Below are 22,441 nucleotides of genomic sequence, written 5' to 3' on the forward strand. Positions count from 1 at the left end.
TAAAGACTAGAAATGCCTGAGTAGAAAGAATCTAGCAAAGTGTGCTTTACCCAAAGAAATACATTGGCTATTCTGTTCCTACAGCCACTTGGGAAAACAGTTTTTCCTCCAGCAGATTATTTCATAGCCACATTATTACTTCATCTCTGTCAGTGTCTGTTCTTTGAGATAAACTTTGATTAAGAAAGTTCTCATGCAATAGCAAAACCACTGGTGTGCAAAATTATACTCAGCTTCTATGCTTATTTAAGAAATATGTATATAATTTTCATATAAGTCAACAGATATCTAGCTATAGTATGATGTAATACTTACTTAGGCTGCTTTCCAGAAACGTACACTAATAGGTTTTTGAACAAAAAAGAAAAATCCTATTTCCTTACTAGTCTCTCCACTGAGTTTCATAGGCAGGTGAAATTAATTTTCTTCATAGAAACTAAAAACTGATTTTAAATGTCCTATCACTTAATCCAATGAGCAGGGAAAGAGAAAAGTCCAGCTTCCTAAATTTACAAATACACTTTTAGTACCTTTGCTGCTGATCAGAGATTTGCCAGGCAATATCAGAAGGAACACCAACAAGTTCAATCAATTTTCATTCTCCATACTCAGAATTCCATCTTCAGCAGTACAACTGGGAAGAATCATGTCAGATTCAATGTGTTGCTACTGTCCAGTGCAGTCAAAAGCAGTCTGAGAGGCAAACCTGGATCTGTTTCAAAAGACAAGGAAAAAAAAGTTAGTTTAGCAGGCGTATATTCCTGGACACCAGCTTTTTGGGGGAAGGGGTAGAGAAATAGTTTCTACTCTTCAGAAATCATTCCATATGTACTTCTGCTAAAAAAAAAAAAAAAAAAAAAGAAAAAAAAGGAAGAGATAATATAGACACTTTTATTACACACATTTTTCTGAAGGTCTAAAGTTCAATATTTTTTTCCTGTTCTACACTAGCCAATTGCGTCTCTGAATAACAGCATTCACTGCCTTTTCTTGCAGCATTTAGAAGGCTGTCTATTCGTGCTGTATCTGTTCTTAACTGCATTCATGAAGAGTGTTGTGCATATAAGTCTTCCTCACATTCTTCTCACTTCTTTTAAACGAATGCATGGAAGTAACCCTATGGCCTCTCTCCCCTCAGCCTGTCTTTTCCTCATAGTTTATTGACCCTCACTCACTCCATTGTATTTAAAAATAGAAGTTGTCCCCAGCTCAGAGAGCTGCTTATCTATCTGGGAAATACTTAATGTGTTCGGGGATGTACATAAACTGCTATTCCACAGCTTTTATCCACACATGTACATTTATGGTTAAAGGAATTGGTTATATCTAAGAGGATACTGTGAATGGAAGAGAGAATTAAGTACAACAGGCATCTTCTCCCAAAGCTATTCTCTCTCAGCCCCCACCTCAATGAAAAATTTTCAACATTATGTTGAAAATGCTTTATGTCCCTATTATTAACAGGGTAAGTACTGCCAGAAATCAACTCAAAGCATGTAATTATGTGCAAAACTCACACCAATAGCTAGGTAAGAAAATTAGAGCAATTTTAGAAAATAACCTATTTCTCAAAATGTGTATTCATAAAAGACAGACATGCCACTACTAACAGCATATTTACTGCAAAACCTAAAAGCCAGCTTTAAATAGTTCTCAGAATAGCAGCAGAAGAGCCTCTTGCATGGACTGCTAGTGGTCAAATATAGATTGATGGGTTTTAACCCCTTGTCTTCGGTGAACTTCAGGGAAGGAAATATGACACAAAGCCCATTAACAATTCTTTCCCCGTTTCTGTCAAGAAGCTAAACTGTGACTCAACGGTAGCCAGAAGAGTTCTGCAGCAATGCCCCAGTCTGCCTTCGCTTTTAATATAGCACCCTCTCCAGTGATGCATTTTGTTCTGAGTGGCACAGATGGCCCGCTGCTTTATGTGCCTCTGCAGGCCATCCTCCAATATTAAAGACGCTTAATCTGTAGTGGTTCTCGTGAGAATTAGGTACGCCTCTTGTTTTCTCCCAGATTACACATATGAACTTGACAAGTCTGGCCACCCCTGTTTTATATTTAGGCAAGTGCTATCAGAAATTCATGAAACATTCTTCAGCTGGGGCAGCTAGCTGAACTTTATGAAGCCTATTAAACCTCCTAGCAGGCTGCTGTAGAGAAAGGCTGGTCCTCTTATTTTCTATGGTTTACAGTCGAGTTTAACAAGTCCCTGACTCCCTTCGTACCCTGATTTAGATACAGCTGTGTCTTTTTGCTCTTAACTCCTGCCAGTATGGGGAATAAGAAGAGAGCCACACTCAGTCCTCCTGTGTAGCGACACACAACATTGCACTAAGTCATATACACGTTCAAGAGAGAAAGCCAGATTTTAGTGCACTTATTCTATTTATAAACGAATGGAGACAAGTTCTGTTCCCAAGTAGCATTTCCACCAAGGAAAGGTGACTTCTTTTTAACACTGCCCTCACTAATTATCATCAGGTCCACTGCAGCACAGGCAGGATGCACAGGGATGACTTGTGTCACTTCTACCCCCAGATGGTCTTTTTTAATCATGCTATTGATTAGTATTGCTTGGCACAATGTAGCAGGCACTGTGAGTCAAACTCGTAACTGACTGTAGCCTGCACGCACTGGTGCTCCAAACCTTGCTAATGCTGGTCACCAGCACAACTGTCCCCTGCATAAACCTAGTGTAACTTCACTGAAGTCAAATAATTAAGTTATGCCAGTACACTAAAGAGTAGTACCCAACTCTATGACAGAAATCCAAACATACCAAATTAATTCTTGTATCAAACATGCAAGTTAATCCTGCTGTGAGACTATTTCTGGAAAGCTGTTTTTAGTTATGTTTACATGAACCGTTTTTTTTTTTTTAAAATAAACATACTGCAAAGCACTAAATACAAAATTGGTATGGCAAATCCAACTTGTCCAGCAGCCACAACAGAATAGGGTAACAGCATGCAAGCCACAAAATGGAACTGCACAGTAAGGGTAAACAGGTTAGCAAAAAGCAACACACACCTGCTCTAAATACAGCTGGAGCCAATACCAGGTGTATTATTGAAGCAGACTTAGGTGTGCCATTTGTCCAGTGTTTAAAGCCATTGAAATACATGGTGGTGGATCCATTCCCTAGCAACCAACCCAATTAAAACCACTTTGCCAGTTAAATGGATTCAGCCCTGCTGCTGTTCTCTTAACTCTTGAGTTACTCCCATACATCCTGGGTTCAGTTGTAGCATTCCTTTTTCACTGAAGCTGTCAGCCATCATTTGAAACTATTAAATTTTGTTTGTAAGAGAATAAAACGATTTTATACGTGGATTAGGAGAATTCTTGTTGGCAATCAAACAAAGCTTTCAGGGGAAGGCTGGAATCGTCATTTACGCTGTAATCTAACAACATGCTGTGTTTCCATATAGTTTTATACTTCCCCATTTTTTTCCCAGAAAGTCAAAAGTTTAAGAGAAAGTACATAATCAAACCCCCAGTGCGAAATTTGGCTCTTGAAGCTTATGGTTGTACTGGTTTACCTGCACAAACTAGGGCTAAAGTATTTTTATTTGCAGGTAACCAACTTTTCTGCTCCCAGACTTCTCAGTGCACTGAATTACCATTCAGATGGGTTCTCCCCTGTTGCTTTCCTTACGCTGGTGAACTCTGTGCCAAAACTAAATATTTATCAAAGGGAAGCTTATTTTCATAGGGGAATCTTTTCCCTATTATGTAACTTCCTTTTAAGTAAAACTGAATTATAATTCAGTTATAATTTTTCCTAGGAGGGAACTTCATTAAAAAAAGCGTTCCAAATAGCACGATATACTCTCCATACATCCATACTATTTTTTCTATTCACTACTTGGCTGTTTCTACAGAAGGTCCCCAGTAATACGCACAGCATTAGCGAGTCTTCAGGTGGATTAAATCATCACTTGGATCCCCCAAACCCACAGGAACACACATCCTCTTGTGCACTGTGAGCACTGTTAACCCAGTAACAACTTTTAGGAGATTAAGCATTACTTCCTTATCGTACTTATTATCTTCAGGTATTTATAAACTACAAAGACATGATGACTTTAAAGATAATTAAGCCATCTTGTACTAGGTATGGTAACACTCACACACTGACTTCTGACAACACCAGCAGGGAACAAATGCACGTGCTTTAAAATAGAAAAAGCAGGCAAGCACAGCTACCGTTACACAAACGCGCTCTACCAAGCGAACAGATTTTTTTGTGGCTTCACACAGCCCAAACCTGTCCGTACCTCCATGAACAAACAGACACCCAGCCGCGCTTTACCCGGATGCACAGCCCACCGATGGAGCCGCGGAGCGCTGGAGCATCAGTTGGTTCGGGACCGCTTCTCCTCACCCCTTAGGGACCAGGGGACACAGGCAGCGACAGCACGACACCCACCGGGGCCGGGCACCCGGGACAGCACCCGGGAAGCCGGGGCAGGAGCCGGGAAATCGGGGCAGGAGCCGGGCAGCCGTGCTCAGCAGCCCCGCTCAGCAGCCCCGGCAGGCACCAAGGCGCAGCAGCGGGCGGGCTGCCCCGGGCCAGCGGGGCTGAGCTCTCAGATGGCGCTGCCGCCTCACACCGCCCCGAGCCCCCCCTCTGCCCCCGGCCGTCACCCCCTCAGTCCCCTCCGGCTCCCGGCCACCTGCCTCAGCCTCGGGGAGCCCCCGGCCCAGCCGCTGCTCGGCCCGGCGGGAGGCCTCCGGCCGCTCGCTCCCTCACTCACCCCCGGGCCCGGCCGCGCATCCCCCGCCCGCGGCCGACGGCTGGCTCCGACGAAGAGGAGCTGGGGCGGGTGCTGCGCCTTTCCCCGCCGCCGCCCCGCGTCCTTCCCTCCTCTCCCTTCTCCGTTCAAAAGTTCCTGCACCTCACGGAGCCTCCTCCCCGCACTGACGCAAGGCCCCGGCGGCGCGCAGAGGGCAGGCGGGCGGCCAGGCCCCCGGGGGGGCTCTGCCCCCGGGAGCACGAAGCCCTCAGAGCGGAAAGAAGGGGCCGTAGTTGTGAGTGCGTGAGTTTGAGTGACTGTGCGTGTGTGCGTGACTATGTGTATGAGTGCGTGTGAGGGTTAATTAACGGCCCCCCACCCCCCCCTCCGGGGCCTGAGGAGGGCGCGCAGGGGCTGGGCCACCTGAGGAGAGCCCCAGCCCCGGTGGGCGCTGAGGCACCGTCGCCGTAGGGGGCTGAAGTGAGGGACACCACAGTCGTTGGTAATTAAGACGTGCTTAATCAAGCTCTTCGAGGTAGGGACTGGGTCTGCTGCAGGTACCCATGCACTACTTAGAACATACTACATGCTGTGCCTTAAACGTATGTAAGGATGCAGGTAGTATCTTTCTTTAAGAACCACTGAACAGTCATCTTTCAAAGATACCGATACATTAATATGTTAAAAAGCATAATATTTTCTTCAAGCATTCCCTCCATGATAGTCACACACAGTAGTTTTCCTCTGACTGTACTGACACTTAGCACTACAGCTAGTACTGAGTTCCATGGAAGACACCCCACATCCCAAACCCCACTGTAGCTGTAGGTTCCTTGATTCTGGATTTGTATCTTTGAAAATATACATCTAAAAATAAAAGAGGATTTTACAGCACTGTTTTTACCATAAACCATTTTCACTGTAGTGTCATTTTATGTGGTTCAAAAGGCACAGTATACACGTTTTCTGTGCAGGAACAATAATCAGTGGAAGAATAGTAACTGATAAAGAAAATAAAGAAGATTCTACCATTTCCCTACTGAAGGCAAAACCACCGAGGAAATAAGACAGTTCCTGAAAACTCTTAAGGAAAAGGACTAGATGTAGTTTTAAAGAAAAATGCTAGTGCAGAAGAGACTTGCAGAAAGAACTATAATCATGATAGAAGTAAATATTTTGAAAAGCAATGCAGAGAGGAAAAAAAATGTTTCATCTATGATTTATTTGGATTTTTACTTTAAAACAAACATTACTCCCAATGACCTAATTCTGACTTTGCTGGAGAAGGCTGATCATCCTGAACCTTTTTCATTGTTGGCTACATTCTTGACTACACACAGTTTTGATCCTAAATCAGCAAAACCCAAACAGCCCAATTCACCCAATGCAGTTATATCACTACTAAGGTACCAATGTGCTCAGGAATAAACAATCCAAGTGAAGCACTGTGTCAGTACAACTGCGTCCACACTAGGGGCTGCAACAGTATAACTGTACAAGTAACCACTCTGTAACAGTGAGTTACACTAATACAGAAGCTTTATGCAGAACAGGGACTATATATTGCTGAGATTTTGATAAAATTGTTCTATTGCTTTCTAAGATAACATTTGACCTTTTGATAGTGACTTTGATTTTATGATAAAACAATTTACAGATAATTAAGTTTTACGACAGACCTGTGAGCTATGATTTTTCTGTTTCCACATATTTTAGACACGAATTAGTGTCAGATAAGGCAGATGAGTCACCCAGAGCCAAAAAGACTTTCAGCAACATGGCAAGGAACAGAAACCAGGAAACTCAGCATTTCTCAGTCCCCACTGCAGGCCAACGTTTGCCATCTGCAATACACACACCCTACAAACCATCTCTGAAAGGGCTGCAGACAGTAACTACCGACCCAAAAGGAAATACTAATTTTGCTGCACAATAGTCCACATATTACATTGGAGAAGAAAATGGACAAGCTCCCTTTTTAATGCATTTTTTCTAGAGCACTGTAAATGGTGTTTTCCATTATAAGAAGCCCATGACCTAATAAAGTTACATTGTGAATTTTCATCCACAAGCTGTAATCAAAGATACTAAAACTAGTATTAGTGACAGTAGTGTAGCAATCTAAAGGTGATTTATCATTACTGGAAAATCTGTCGCAATAGATCGTTCCTTTCAACAAAAGGGTATATTCACCTCACAGCCAGTGCATGTAATTTCCATTAATGTTAATGGCAGTTATGCAAGTGCATTAGGAGGATAATATGCCCCCAGGTTTGTGATAACCCTGCCAAGTGAAAGGGGCTTCCTCTCGAAGAGAATGGGGTCTCCAGCTCACACATTTCAAAGTAACTTGTTCTGGCACTGTCCCAAAACAGGAGGGATAACAATTGTGTATACTTGGAGAGCAGTTTCCAAAGTAAAAGCAGTTCAGTGATTTTAGCTTGTTTTTGTAATGTCAAAAATTCAAAAGGGTATAGAGGCATTTAAAATGCTGTGGTTTATTTGAAGCCTAGAGCAACAAAATCATCTGAAATTACTGGTAAAACAAGGAGGTTTGAAAGACTACGGGTGTAGAGGGGAAGGAACTATGCAGGTATAGACTTTAAAAGAAAAACAACTCTTCATTCACTAATTGTAAAAGGATTCCATTGGCGTAGATAGACCATCACTAACAATCAGGAGTTTAAAGGATAAAATGAAGAAACAAGACCATTCTCTTTCATTCCCATACAATAGTTTTCTCACTGTGCATCACCAAATAAATTTCAGATCTCTCTCATAGCATGTCATTTAACAGCTCAGAATTATTTAACTGTATCTCCAAGTAACTAATATTGCTCATTAGCTAAAAAATTAGTCTGAAAAATCCCTACTGAAATTAGGAGAAAAGAGATATGCCAGCATTTCTTTAAACACCATCGCACATCTGTCTGCATTGTTAGGCACTAATTGAAAAAATTGACTCTATAGTGTCTCTGCACACCTTGCTTTGAAGGAGCGTGGCACAGAATAGATCGAACAATGCAGGTTGGAGTGCTTACTGAGCTATGGATTTGGGCAGAAAGGGGAACCACTTGGATCCAGCTGGCAGAGTGGGGATCCCCACCACTCTCCTTCCATCAGTTTAGAGGCACCAATGGGTGGAGAGGCAACCATGAAGCTCATGGGTGGAGAAAGCACCAGGAACAGTCATCCCCCTAACAGAGCACAGTAGGAAGAGTGGCATGTCTGTGGTACAGAAAAAGCAACTTCCGGGAAATGGCAAGACAGTCAGAGAGAGTCCAAAGTCATTAAAAAAAAAAAAAAAAGGAACTTGCTGTGTGAGACATGCTTTCTTCCACTCTTGCCAAATATATTGTGTTCCAGAGCTCAAATATTGTTCTCTTCACACATAGATAAGACAGGCTGGCTTTCACACTTTAATACTTCAGTCAAAGCCTTCCAACTCTTCTTCAGACTTACTAGCCTCTATCTTTGTAGTTACTTACCGTATGTAAACCTCTCAAATCATTAGTCATTTTGATCTCTCCTTTGCTTTCATATTTTGATATGTATATGCATATGCTCTGAGCCCTCTTTAAAGACCTCAAAAAAAAAAAAAAAAAGCCAGCAACAGAACATGAGTTGATCTCGCTTGCATTTTCTCAGGGTAACTTACTTGACCATAGTCACTTGAGTTGTACTAACTAATCTGCTCAGACCTTTTCCAAATACAGGTATGATTTTTTTTAAAAAAAATCTGTAAACAACTGCATTTCAGTTGCATGAAATGTGCAAATGTTGCTTCAACAACAATTGGGAGTCCTATTAAGAAGGCATAAGCAGCACAATGTGAGATCCAATGCTCAGTGCCTTGATCCCACACATTGTAATGTGTTTTTTACTGCAGATCCAGCTCAAAATAACTTTGTGGGCAATTGCTGCACTTCTATCTTTTAAAGTCAAGTTGCACTTTCTATAAATATGCATGCACATTATGGAGGAAAATGGTTTATATGTTTTGAGGTACTACGGAAATGGAAAGAAGGAACGCAGCCAACAAAAGCAAAGGAGGAGGAAAAAATTCACCTTGCTAAGCAATGGATCTGCTCTCCTGCTTACTCTTCAGCATGAAAATAAAGATTTAGTACACTGTATGAATTTAGTTACAATGCATCAAGACAATTTCTAGTCTAAGATTAATCACAAATTTTAATCATAATTCACAACAGTGGATTAAGTAATTCAGCAAAATATTGAAGCAACAAAGATGACTGGGAAGTTGTAAGAATAACTAAAGTAACACACCAGTGCACTGATAAAAAGTGATAGGTTATCTAGATGGATAAAACACTCAAATCTTTCCTGGAAAGCCAAACAGAAATCCAGGGCAAAAACTATTTGTCCGAATGACTCTGAAGTGCGCATACAAAATTAATACAGTTGCTAAGCATTAATATTGTTAATAAGGCTCAAAGACACATCTCAAGCTCTATACAGAGGATGAAGTGTCATTGGTCACACAGCCCATATAACGAAGAAATAGAGAAGAACAGCCCTCTTTTTCTCTATTAGTAAATTACTCTTAGAATAGTTGCTTGTAAGCAACCAATGATTTAATATTTTTTTAATAAAGAATTTTTCATTTCATAAAGAATTCAGGTGTGTTTTGCTTGTTTGTTTTGAACATCTTAATCTAATTTTCCCTAGTAGGCTTTCAACCCCTTTTTAGTGTAGTGTGCACACTGCCTCTTATTCTGATACCCGGATAAGGCAGTATGTAATACAAGATGTGAAAGATTAAGAGAAACTTTAGTAAAAGTTAATATAATAAAGAAGTCAATAGCCATTGCCCTAATAAAATTTTGTGAGAAAATGTTAAAATATGAAAATAATCTGTGCCTATCTAATAACAACTACTCTATGATCTGAAAGTGCTAGAACAGAGAAATGCATAATCAGCTGAAATGGACCTTAACTCAACCTAAGCACAGTGTTCGTTCTTCTCTGTACATTTAATGTTAGTCCAGGACCTATGAGGTGACCATGCTCTCTGCACCCTACATAGGGCACTCCAGACACCCTGGAGCAGCCATCTACATTTTCTGCCCCCCAACAGCTCCCAGCTGGGAGCAGGAATCCAGTGCATGTGTTCTAGCTCTTTGCCAAAGGCAGGGTTGGTTTGCAGCTTTTACGTTCAGCTGTATTTGCTGCACCTACAGTAGGGAGTACCTTCAGTTATGAAGACCTATTCCATAGGCACAAAATCCACACACAAAAAATGAATACAACTGGGCTTCACTTCCACTAGGAAGGCTACATCTTACTGTTTACTTACTCTGCTTATCATTATGACTTAATTATTACTGTAAAGTAGTCCTCCATCCCTACCTCAAATACTTTCCATAATAATACAGACATCTCAAACTGACTGGATATTTACATGCTTTAAGTGGGACTTCAAATGCACAACTTCAAGAGACATTCAGAGAGCACAATATACACAACTGCCAGCACTCTGCACACACAGAGAAGGCTGTTTTCTTCATTTTCTTCAGTTGCCTCAGTAGCAGAGTTGAGGCTAACTTTCTGGTGGGGAGGAGGAGGCGTGATACCTGTTCTGAGATCAGCTGTTGTACATAGGAAGGAACAGACATGCCCTAGAGCATACAAGGCACTCCTTCAAGACTGAAATAGAAGGAGTAATCTTCAAAGCTAAATTTCTTTGAGTTTAACTAATACGTTAATCAATCCATCAGAAGGGAAAGTAAGTTGCATCTCTGACATAGCAAGGCGTGCTAGCAAAGCAAGAGGAGAGAGCTCGATCTGTTAAAAACAAAGAAGTAACTCACCATCTGACAAACCTGGAGGTAGTAGTGAGTAGGGGATACAGGAGAAATTGCAAGAGAGGTTTAAAAAATTATAATATGCCTAAGACCAGCATCTCTGAAAATTATCATTTTTCCTTTTTAATTGTCATGAACTTTAATATTGAGGTTTATCTTTTGAAGGTGTTTTGTAGATATCCCTTGAGGGTCAGAACTGACCCATCAGAAACAGAGGAGTTACTTCATAAGAAATAAGAAATATTCACCTAGGAGCCACTGGCATGACTCTCCTTTATTGATCATCTGCAAGGCCCCGGGGGGGGTTTCCTGACTCGCTTTCTGCGAGGCCAAGTGGTTACACAGGTTACTTGCTTTGGGGACTGTGAAGATACACCAGCAAGAAGACACACAGTTTTGATGTTAACGGTAGCTTCAGGACTCTTAGTATAGGTGCTGTGCAGTCATTTGAAAGATTTAACGCATACATTAGGCATTCTCAAAACATTAATTATTATATTTTGAAAAGGTGGCTTTTTAATCACAAATCAACAATTTCTTTCTTTTTGCCTAGATGCCCAGGGCAGAGATTACCTACATAATGTCTGAAGGACTTTAAAGTCAACCAAATACTTTCTACTTCATCCAAGACAACAAGGAAAATACTGAAGCAGAAACACGTCCCATCACTGCTGGAGAATGCTCTACTTCCATTTCCAGAAAGTTAAAAATAGAGCTGAATCCATGCATAAGCTTTAGCATCACTCCCCTACAATCTCCTTTCAGCAAGCAATTATTAAGATTTTGCGTGCAACACAGATCTGACAATACTGTTAACAGCCACTGACTCAGTAATGTCCAAAACGCACGTTGCAAACCTGTTTCCTCCTCTTCCCATCTTTTGTGTTTAGAAATGTTAATACATTCATATTAGAAGATCTGATTTTTGTTCATCTTTCAAAAATTTCAGGCTGATTACAGGAGTTGTCTTAAGTACTAAAAATAAGTCTTCAGCTACTCTCTATGTTCAGAATCTAAGCAATTACATTTATTTTTTCTTACCTTCTTATATAAGTAGAAAAAAGATTCCAGTTCTGTAATCTGACTAGCATCCTGGTCTTCTACTTAATTATCTTAGCTTAAACCTTTTATTTTCTTTCTATCACATAAGTACCCATCTCAAGTGATTTATATCTATGTTTTCTTCATGTGTAGAGCATATTTAAATTATTATTTGTGACCACAATTTCTCCTTTCAATTAAGAAAAATAACTTATGCCATTTTCTCTAGACTCACAAGCTGCATCCTATTTGCCATTAAAAAAAATGTAACAGTCACTGTAGGAGCATTGCTGGCTACAATTGTATTTGGCAAAGAACAAATCAAGCCTGATTGGTCTCTTTAAACATCGTTTTTCTTTTTTCATTAAACAGAGCTGCCCTGTGATGTCTGATCCCGTATTCCTGAATTCAGAGAGAGTTTTATCACTCACTTTAGAAGAAGTCTATATGTTTATCACTAAAAAGTCCCTGGATTACCAATGAACAACTAATTAAAGTTCAGAATTCTTATGTCATTTACACACCTAAAATGGAGTGAATTGATTTTTCAAAAGTGGTTAGCACCCACAAGAAACAGTTCTGAACATTTATCTGGATTTCCTTAGGTCCTGAAATTCCACTTGAACTCTCTTGATGTTTGGCAATGCAATCTTCTTATTTACAGTTTAGTTAGCTTTACATTTTTCCTATACCTCATTACTCTCATGCTTCATCACAGTAATAATTCTTGAGAATCTTGTTCATCCCAAAGTATAATAGAAACCTTAGCTACCTTACCTACAAACGGTAGCATCTGGCATGAGAATATCTAAGTGTATTTCTTCAGGAACTAAGACTACTTCTCCCCCTCTCCCCCAAAGAGGAGATTGGATGCTGTTAGTTGGAAAAAGTTGTTACCACCATACACTGAACATCTGGTATGTGTACTGCACATAAAAAAACAATTTGTTAAAATGAGATTTTAAACTCAAAATCTATTTTTGAAGATTTGACGCTTAAGGTTTTCTGAAAAGCCCTGTAGTACCAGCAAAAAAAGCTGCTGGAGGTACCTGTTGAATCACCACACAGATTTTTAGTAATAACAGTAGATAGCAGTTAAGTTTTTGGTTTTACTAACTGCAATCTGCTAAATGAATGACAGTGAAGTGCCAATCAATACTTACTGCTCAGTATTAAAATGGTTTGACTTTTGTTTACTGGCAAAGGTCAAGACAAACTTCAGGCTTAAAAATTTCCAGCTGAATAGATTTTAAGACCAAACTCTTACATGAAGTAAAGTGGAACGTCTTATCCGAAGGGCTGTGCCTGCAGTATTACATAACCCAAAGGTGGACTTCCCACTCTCCAGCACACTTTTGGCTTGCATATTCCTAAACGTACACAAGATTGCAGACCAAATTTTTTCTGACCTCATCAGTTTAATACAAAGTAAATGAAATAGTCTGGTTCTTTTACCAAGAAGAAAGCATTTTCAAGTGAACAGAAAAGTATTTCACCAAAAGCACTGTGACACACTTGCTAAATCAGAATCTATTCAAGCCTCCCAGTTTTATGATTAAAAACCTCTAAAATGCCCAGAGCAGATTTTTTTTTTTTTAAAAGAAACTATCTTGGGCATAAAACTCTTGCAAAACATGATGGTTCCAATATCCAAGACAGGAAAAAGGAGAAATATATGCAAATAATACCCCAGTCTCAGGCTCATCAAGTCAAAAGCAAAATGAGTTGTATCAGGTAGCACCTGTTCAGAATATTTGTTTTTAAATGTTGCATGAATTAGTAGAGGTTTAATTTAAACTAGTGTGTCATCTGCCAGAAGGAAGCTGATAAAACTTCAAATGCTAACAGTGGAAAACATGTAAATTTTTTTTTTTTATGGATGGCAATTTTTTTATAGCGAAGTTAAATATCTCTTAATAACGAATGAAATAAGAAGTTAGGAGTAATATTTCATCTTCTTGTCCAGTTGGTGTAGGCTTCTTTCAACATGTTTGCGTTTTACAAAGATTGTAAAAGGCACTGACAATTGTGGTAAAGTTTTTTTCTGGAAAAAAAATAACACCTTTAATTTTACTTTAATTTTTTAATATAGACATCTAATCTATCAAAGTTCAAAACAATCAAAACCAGAAGTGCATCAATCATCTCTCAAAATACAGAAATATTTTTATTTAAGATTAATATTCATGAAGGAGAAAGTAGCATTTTGAAAGCGTTCCTAGGCTTCGGTTGGTGATTTGTCAAAAACAGGCTGAAAAGCGTGGAGATGAATGATAATGCATTCATTTCACACATTCAGCTGTGATTTTTAAGGACAAAAATATTAATGTTGGAACCACCTCTGCTTAATTAACTCCTCCTTCTGCTGCTCCCCCCACCTGATAATTCCCTTTTCTTATCCCACTGCTATGTGCAATACATATGCCTAAAATAAACCCTTGGATATGAACTCCAGACAGACAAGGGCCAGAATTTGCAGCTTGCAACTTTTCCTGAAGATCAGCCAATTCCATACACCTCAAAAATTCCCATTTGGGATTCGAACTGCTAATGTCAATGTTGTTTTAGAGCAGGTTTCTCCCTCCCCTCACTACGAGGGGCAAGTTTTTGATCAAAAATTTTAGCCTGGAATCAGATTTTTGGGACGAACCTCATCCTTTGCAGCTTAGTGTAAATTCAGCATGTTTCCATACATATACTGTGCATACGGATTGTTTGGATCAAGTCCATGTAGAATGGCCTGGATGAATCCAGAAACTTCAAACTGAACTTCTGCAGACAGAAACAACAGGAAAGCTATTCCAGAGTTACTGCTGCAGCCTGTCAGATTTGAGCAGAAGATGCTCAAACAATGCATAATGACCAGCCATTTCCCACTGTCTGATCTTTTGCAATCCAAATCCAGCCTGCTGTTTGGCTGACACTGTACAACAGGAAGATGACATCTGCATCAGAACACTACATTATCATATGGCAGCACAGTTCACATCTGAGGTCACTGCTTTTAACTGAACTTGACAAGATTTGGCTGTTTATATATGAAAATATCAAAGTGATAATTTTGTTAGATTTTTAGCTTAACTGGTCTAGCATATCTTATATCTTCTAATACATTTTTTCCTTTTTACCTATTGCCATTCATAAATAAATCTCAAATGGATTTACAAATTAAGTAGGTAATATTAAATTGACTGAGAAATTGAGCCATAGAAAGGTAAAATGACTTACTCATGGTCAACTCAAGAGGCCAGTGATCCACCCTCAAGAGGTCAGTGATCCACCTAAGTGATCCACCTAAGTGTAGATATCCTGGGCTGCAAACTACTGTTCTGTTTGCTAGGCTACAAGTTTCCAACTTGAAGCCCATGGACCTCTGGGCCTCCACAAACAAGAGCCAACCTATTGTCAGTAGACAAATTCACTATACAACACCCACACCTGCAAAGTGCTAACAGATCTTCAAGTAGAAAAAAGATTTAATCTCCCCTCTACTAAGATTAAATCTCTAAGCTACACAATATGTAATGACCTGCTTTGCTTACGATAGCTTCTATACATGCATCACAAGCTATCAGCCCACCCTGTGTTAACTGCTCTCCTTGATACTCCCACACATGGCAGAACTTCCCCACTAGTGTTGCCAGCCGAGGTCCCAACTGTGCTGTGCGAATTATTACCCGTTTAGATTACCAGAGCAGTAACACAGGGCCATAGGCAATGCACACTCAAATCAGGTTATTGAGGAACAGCATATGAGAAATGGCCTATGTTCTAGAGAAGCTTGTGGGGCAAACCAGGTGTATATGCATGTGTGTGCACGTGCACCCAAGTGGGACCAGAGGAACGCTCCAGCACTCCCTGCAGTGGGCACAAGGCACGTGTGTTTCCAGGGGGCTGGGAAGAGGTGGAGGGAGAAGGAGTGACAGGGGGAATGGTAGGGTCCAGGGTTGAAGGCAATAAACTTCCCTTGCAACATATGGACTCACCAACTGATATTAAAATGAAAATAGCAAATTTTCTTAACACAGCCTTAGTGAGGCAGTTTATGTTTTCCCGATCTGGCATTCTGGGTTCTCTCAAGACTCAGGCAGATACGTTTACATTGATGACAAGCGCTCAGTTCCTCAAAAAAAACCAAAGTAAATCATTAGAGTAAGAAGTTCAAAAGAAATAAGCAAATAACTGGCATCTGATACAATCATGTAACTTAAGGTTGTTAGAATTTATTCAAGCCCTGTCCAGTTTGTGACGAAAAGAAAAAAGTCAAGTAGGAAAATACCAACGTATTTACGATGGGAAGTCATGATTGAGGACCTTACTACAACAATCAATAGGCAGTCTGTTTACTTTGATCCCCCTCTGATCATAAGCACCAAGCCCAAGAACAAAAAGATGAAAAAAACTTGCAGTTGAGTGTTCAATATCCAGAAGAAAATATCATGTTCCAACCGAGTCCCTTTCGGCAGTCCTTAATTGACGTCTCTACTCAAAGAGATCTTGAGACTAAAACATTTATTAAAACAAAAATAATGCAGATTTGTCTGTTGCAGAGTTGATAACAAGCAATGGTGATAACTCACAAAATTTGCATAGCTATATCAAGTTTGCACCTACCAACAAACTGCCTCGAGGATGTTCTGACACTAACGTGTCGTATGCACGCTCCTCACATCCTTGAGAAGCTCCACTGCTAACAGGAGCTGAAGGTAGAAATCACTGCTCATCAGTTTTTGCCTTGTGATCAAATTTGAATATCAGAGAAACCTCAAGGGCTTGTTTTGACTTTTGAAAACACTTTTCCCTCAGAATAGAACCTTTTTCTTCAAGGATTGCTTTTTTTGCCCCTTTTCTCCTTAAAAGTCTCTGCGAGTTCTGATTTTCCACGTATACTTCCAGTTGTGAGCATGTGCCTGGCAAGTCAGGAAGTACAAATCTCAAGCTGAGTGATAGGAAACTCTTTGCTGCTGGCAGCATTATCACTAAATACATGCATATACATACATACATATATATTCTATTTTAGGATAGCCTGAGTGGATCAAACACACACACACAACAAAAAAAAGGGCTGACTTTAAGCCATTCTGCCAGTTCAGACACGTTCAAAAATATTGTAGGGGTAATTTTATCCACAGAGACTTTGTGCCAGATTAGGTATCACTTCTCCTCCCATAGTTTAACAAAATAAATCACATGGTTGGCTCAATTTGGCAAAAAAACAAAAACACCCACAACCAAATAAACTAAAAAATAGATCTAGTTTTTACTTCCAGATGATCCAGTACTGCACAGGTCTAATCTTAATGATCGCAAATGCAATCTTATGCATGAAAATGTTATTCTCTTGTTTTAATACAGTTAGAGCAGGAGTGTTAGCATTTGCCTATCAGACCCAAGTGCAAGGCAGAAGATGAGACTGAAACACACTCGATTTAGCAGGCTGTGTTACAAAGCGTGGGCTCCCCAGATCTTTTCACAACGGCAATCCCACAGCAAGCCTTCTCAAGGCTATGGAAGATACTTCTCTTCCTTCAGTTTGCCACGTGCTGACTTCCTTAGCCTCTCACTGCTAAATCTAAAAAAAGTGAATTCAGGGAAAAAGAAAATTAGGCTTGCCCCAGTGGCTACAGAGATGAACCCAGGTAAGTTAGAAGCCTAAGTTCCTCAGTAGCTTGACCAGTTTAATGGAAAGAAACAATTAAATACTGTGGCAAATAGTATAGCACGGATATGGATACTGTTAACTGTATTTGCATTTGTAGATCTTATAATATCTAGCTGGTTTTGATTTTACTTGATACACATCAATCCCTGATTGTCCCCTTTCCACACCAGCTCAGTGAGCATAAATGATCTGTTTATGTGGGTGCTTTTTCCACACACCACTTCTACTGAAATAGACTATATCAAATAAACGGTCCAACTACAGTGGTCTGAGGCAGTGTACGTGAAATTGCAGTTTATGTTTAGCAGCACTATTACACCAGATTAGAATAACCGGCCTCCAGAATTTTTACAACTCAGTGTATTGCATTTCAAAGTGGTCCTATAGGTTGTTACACATAAGTGTTTATATGATGATGAATCCTTCTGGACTTTAAGCATTGAAATACTTTGTCCCCATCCTAACACATTAGCATAAAGGTTAAGTATTATGCTAATAATGGCTATTTCTAGGGGCATACTAGCTGCACAAGATTGATGTTGGTAGCTACAATGAAGCTATAGCACGCTCTTTGCTATAACAGAGCACTACAAGTTCTCTTGCTGACCTACAGCTATAAAAACAAATACTGACTTGAATAGCTTTGCAGCAGCTACTACGAAGTTAAAAAGACTGAACTATAATGAACTACAAATTAACTACAGCACTGTAAACTCCTCAAGTACAATTAAAATGTGTATAGTTTGAAGTTTTCACATACTTTTATACATACTATTACTCAGACAGCACTGCGATTTAACATTAAACGTGCATCAGAAGCTACCTGACAGGCAGCAGTCAGCCTCCTGCCATCTTGATCTCAACAAATGAATGTTTTTCAAAAGTTTGGGCAACACTCCCGTGCATTTAGCAGCTATTAAATTTTAATAACTCTGTAAATCAACAGTGATGCATCCTCAAAAGCTTGTAAGCACTCTGCAGCATCTTTCGTATCTACAGCTTTATTAACGCTTCTTTTTACCTCTTGTGACTTAGTAATGCACATGGGAACAGCCTTAACATGACTAACAACAAAGGTCAAGTAGATTATTAACTAACTAATTCCAGGGAACTGATGAAGTCAGAGTGGGTGCCTTCGTGAGCATCTTCAAGCAGGAAGTATTTATTCATTATCATTTTAAATTACTGTATATGCATGTGACCACAAAAGGCACCTTGTTCTCCCAGTATCCCTTGAATTAATTTAGAATATGGTCAAAAGAAACAGAAAGCAAGCAGCAAATCTGCAAAACATAACAATAACTGAGTCACTTTCAGGGTTGATAGCCACACTTCCTCCTTGGCACACCTACTTTCCCCATAATTCGGGAACTCTTTGGGATGCAATCTGACTATCTGGTACTGGAGTCATTCCTTCATTTGGTCTACAGGCAGTGGGAAAACAGCAAGTTCCGACACTGAAGGCAGGCAATTGCAACACAAAAAACAGAGCCAAAAAAAAAAAAGAAATATTCCTCAAAAAATGAGTTAACTACACATAGATCAAGTGAATATTCCTAGAAAGAAGAAAACAAACTCCAGGTAAGTAGGCAGAGGAAATGGTATCCTGAGTTTCCTCTTTACAGTTAGCCATCTTCCTGAATTTAGTTAACTGAAGGAAAAATCATTATGTATGACTAAAAGTTTTCTGTGAAAGGTTAGCAGAACAGACAAAATACACTCGATATCTTTAGGCTGCATAAAATGCATGTAAGAGAAAATGAATGGAATACTAAATATCATCTTGGTTTACATCTCCCTGTGTTTCTGCCAGTATTTCTTCAGGCAATTCATACATGGCAGAAAACAAAATCTTCTCCGCCTACCTAATATGATGCTGCTGATGTAACAGTATTACATACCAGCATCTATGGAAAGACTTACCAAGCTCTTCTGTCTACAAAGTTGTTAAAGAAGCACTGTTTATAATCTAGAAGTTCATAAATAAGAATCAGTGTCTTTATCAACAGCTTCAGTGGCAAACAGGAAAAAATAATGAGGCAAAACTTTTGAGTCTCAAAGTTCAAAAGCTCTGGTCCCCAACAAAGCAGTTTAAATATATAAGCTGACGTGCAGCAGAGGCTAACCTGAGGCTTTCAAGTTTGACAATTTCAAACTCATTCTCAGAAATTACAGAGTTCTGTCCATTTGCTAGTTAGCTAGGACAACTACTTATCAACCCTGGTGTTCTTGTGACTGAGCACTCTTACTCTCTTTTTGTCAGTGCGAATCAGTGTAAAAAGGTTCAAAATCAGAGCCTGACTCATTATAAAGCAGCAGTACTCGACAGCTACTTTGGGTAGTTAAGTACTCAACAGGGTACAAAACATCACATGTAATGCTGCTCATCTCATTCCACACCTGTAGCAATATAACCGATCACACACATGCAGAGCACCAGGGAATAAGGTTCAAGAATTCCTGACTCCTTTTGCTTTTCTACAGAGCTCACATTGTGTAATCACATATTCTTCCAGTCAGACCCTAATTCAAATTGCAGTAATCTAGGAAATGTTAGCTTAGTTTCTCAGTAGTTTGTCTTTTATCATCTAATATGAAAAATTTGATGCCATCCCAAGTACCTTTACCCTCAACAGAAGTAACTTTCTTTACAATTGTGCATGAATATAACCCATTTTTAAAATCACCTAATTCCTAGAATACAAATTTCCTCCTTATTTGCATAATACTTAAAAACTAAGCAAATCTCAAGCCTTTAATACTGACTGCACTATGGCTTGAAAAAAAAAAAAAAAAAGGCCCAACCACTTAATTTCCAAACACTAAGGACTACTAGTAGAAAGCAGTGTATTTTTAATATACAATATATTTCAAGCAGTAAGGCAATAATTACCATTTTCATTTGAGCTCTGCAGAGTTTAGCACACTAAGTTTGATTACAGACAGGAATCTGCTTGCCTAAATGTCTATCAGCTGTAAAAAAAAGCCACCCTAACATTCAGGGCAGTAGCATATGTGCATCATTCTCCTTAGCATGACTTTAGAAAGACCAAGTACTGGTTATTGACATTTTTAACAATGACAGCTTTGAAGCTCTCTATCTGTTTATGCATTTCCCATTTCTGCACTAAGTGCAGCAAGGTTTAGCCATGCAAACCCCTAAGACTAAGCTAACTGAAGAGTGTGACCAACCAGACAGGATTGCACTATTATTTTAAACGGTAGGAAAACCAGCCAGGTTAGATTTGGTAAGCAGTGTGCTGCTGCATCCCTTTGTTGATTATTCTCATCTGGGTGAGACACCATGCATACCAAGCTTGCTGCAGTAACACTAGGAAGCATATTTGCTATAGATCTGAAGTAGTTTTCCCTGTTTTAGCTATTACTGCTGTTCGTTTAGATCACAACATAAAACACTGGATTTTTGGATCCCAAGGTTGTTTCCTTAGGTAGGTGGGAGCTAACATACCTGCAGGTTGCAAACACAGTCTACTTCAGAAGCAGCTTAATGCAAGTATGTATGAGTGCATGCATCCAAACTGATGCAAAAACAGGCCATTAAAAATCCTCTTGCAAAAAAATAAAAATAAAGTGAATCATAGCTTGTACCGTGAACCTTTCCAGGAAGCAATGTCATCACACGTTGCAATGTCAGAGGGAAAAATACAGCATCTGCAAGACTGTTTTGAGCTTTCAAAGGAAAATATGCCCTGGCAAGCTCAATAAACGAGCCAAAGTTTATATGTAAGATATTCTGTAGAACTTGTGTGGAAAGTTCCAGCACTGTCAAAATGAACCCTTTAGCAAAATTATTCATTTATAAAACAAAAAAAGAACAAGAGGGACAAATCACAAAACAACTAGGCTTATGCACTTAAACAGGTATTAAAAAAATTAGACGGTCTCATTTTCTTAAGCAGTTTATAAAGGCAAGATTTTTATTTCACAGAAGCTCAGAGTAAGTGCCAATTTTTCTTTAAAGAAATAAGCCTGATATTGCATATTTATCAGGCACTCGGGGGATCTGTATGGTAAAACATGCCAGTTATTTTACAGAGAATATACTAATTTGTTTATACTCCTATAAACCATCTTACTGTGAGCAGGTATAACACAGTATATATACCGGCCTTATGAGGCAACTACGAAGCCCTGCATGATAGACGGCTCTGACTTAAAGAGCAAATTCACTTTATACATTGTCTGCATTCCCTTATTTTCTCAGTACAACTGTAATAAGGAGACTTGTTATCTTAAAAGAAAGAAAAAAATATCAGAAGCCTTGTTAGGGGGCTGTTTTATGTAGAAAGCCGCATAGACAGCACATAATTCAACCTATATTGTTTGTCCTCCAGTCTCACATTTATTGTTTATTATCAAATGAAATGAGAGCACATCCTGCAATTTTTTCCCCCTGCATTTCTGTGGTACTTGGCATTTTGAAGCTTTGATTAAAACATATCCTCTTTTGGCTATTCAGATGCATAAATTCACCATCTAGAAAATAAAATACTACAAAAATTCTAACAACTGTAAAGGTGCAATTCACCTGCAAACCAGGAAACCCATTTCAAATGCCCTTTGAAATTAATTTGTTAGAGTGGAGTCTCTGATATGCCAGGCTTGCATTTTTGCACATACCTGTCATATCCAGCAGCATTTGCTGCTGCTGCCCAAACTGAATCCACTCCTTCATTCCTCCCTCATCAACGCACACTTTTGTCTGTGAAGCATCAGACTTTTTTCATGATTTATTTATTTCAAGTCATTTGGTAGGAGCTGGAAAGTCAATAGGTGCATGTTAAAATGATTTTTCTTAATTATTTAAAGCCTCAGAAGATTAAAAACTCTTAATGTGAATTGAGTATTCACTAAATAATGCTCAAAGAATAAGAACCCCTATAGCCTTTTTAAAAATAAATAAAGGACTTGACAAGCTAACTTCAAGAATAATCATCAGAATAACTAACACTCCTATGAACATGCTGCCCCTCCTGATACAGGTTCCTATGGTTGCATATCGAGTAAAATCCATTGATAGTGGTGAACTGACATTGACAGATAAGCACCAATGAAGATGTATAGTGACTATCTTTTAGCCTTTGGTGTTGAAATAACGTCCAGCGTGTGATTAATGGATGCTGCATTTGTGAAAAGGTGCTGTC

General features: G+C 39.3%; 1 protein-coding gene across 15 annotated transcripts in view; it reads right to left on the reverse strand.

Moving 5' to 3' along the window:
- The window catches only part of SULF2 (sulfatase 2), a 158,684-nt gene that overhangs the window by 65,954 nt on the left and 70,289 nt on the right, over nucleotides 1-22,441 (reverse strand). For 11 of the 15 annotated variants that reach the window (XM_040575805.1, XM_040575815.1, XM_040575812.1 and 8 more), the window contains one exon: nucleotides 531-712. The gene's annotated coding sequence lies outside the window, so the exon portion shown is untranslated. Of the gene's footprint in view, nucleotides 1-530; nucleotides 713-4,286; nucleotides 4,306-4,766; nucleotides 5,037-21,917; nucleotides 22,031-22,441 lie in introns of those variants that run through there. The other 4 variants (XM_040575807.1, XM_040575810.1, XM_040575814.1 and 1 more) reach the window with 4 other exon arrangements.

Source organism: Cygnus olor, chromosome 16 (genome assembly GCF_009769625.2).
Source record: "Cygnus olor isolate bCygOlo1 chromosome 16, bCygOlo1.pri.v2, whole genome shotgun sequence".
NCBI lineage: Eukaryota > Metazoa > Chordata > Aves > Anseriformes > Anatidae > Cygnus > Cygnus olor.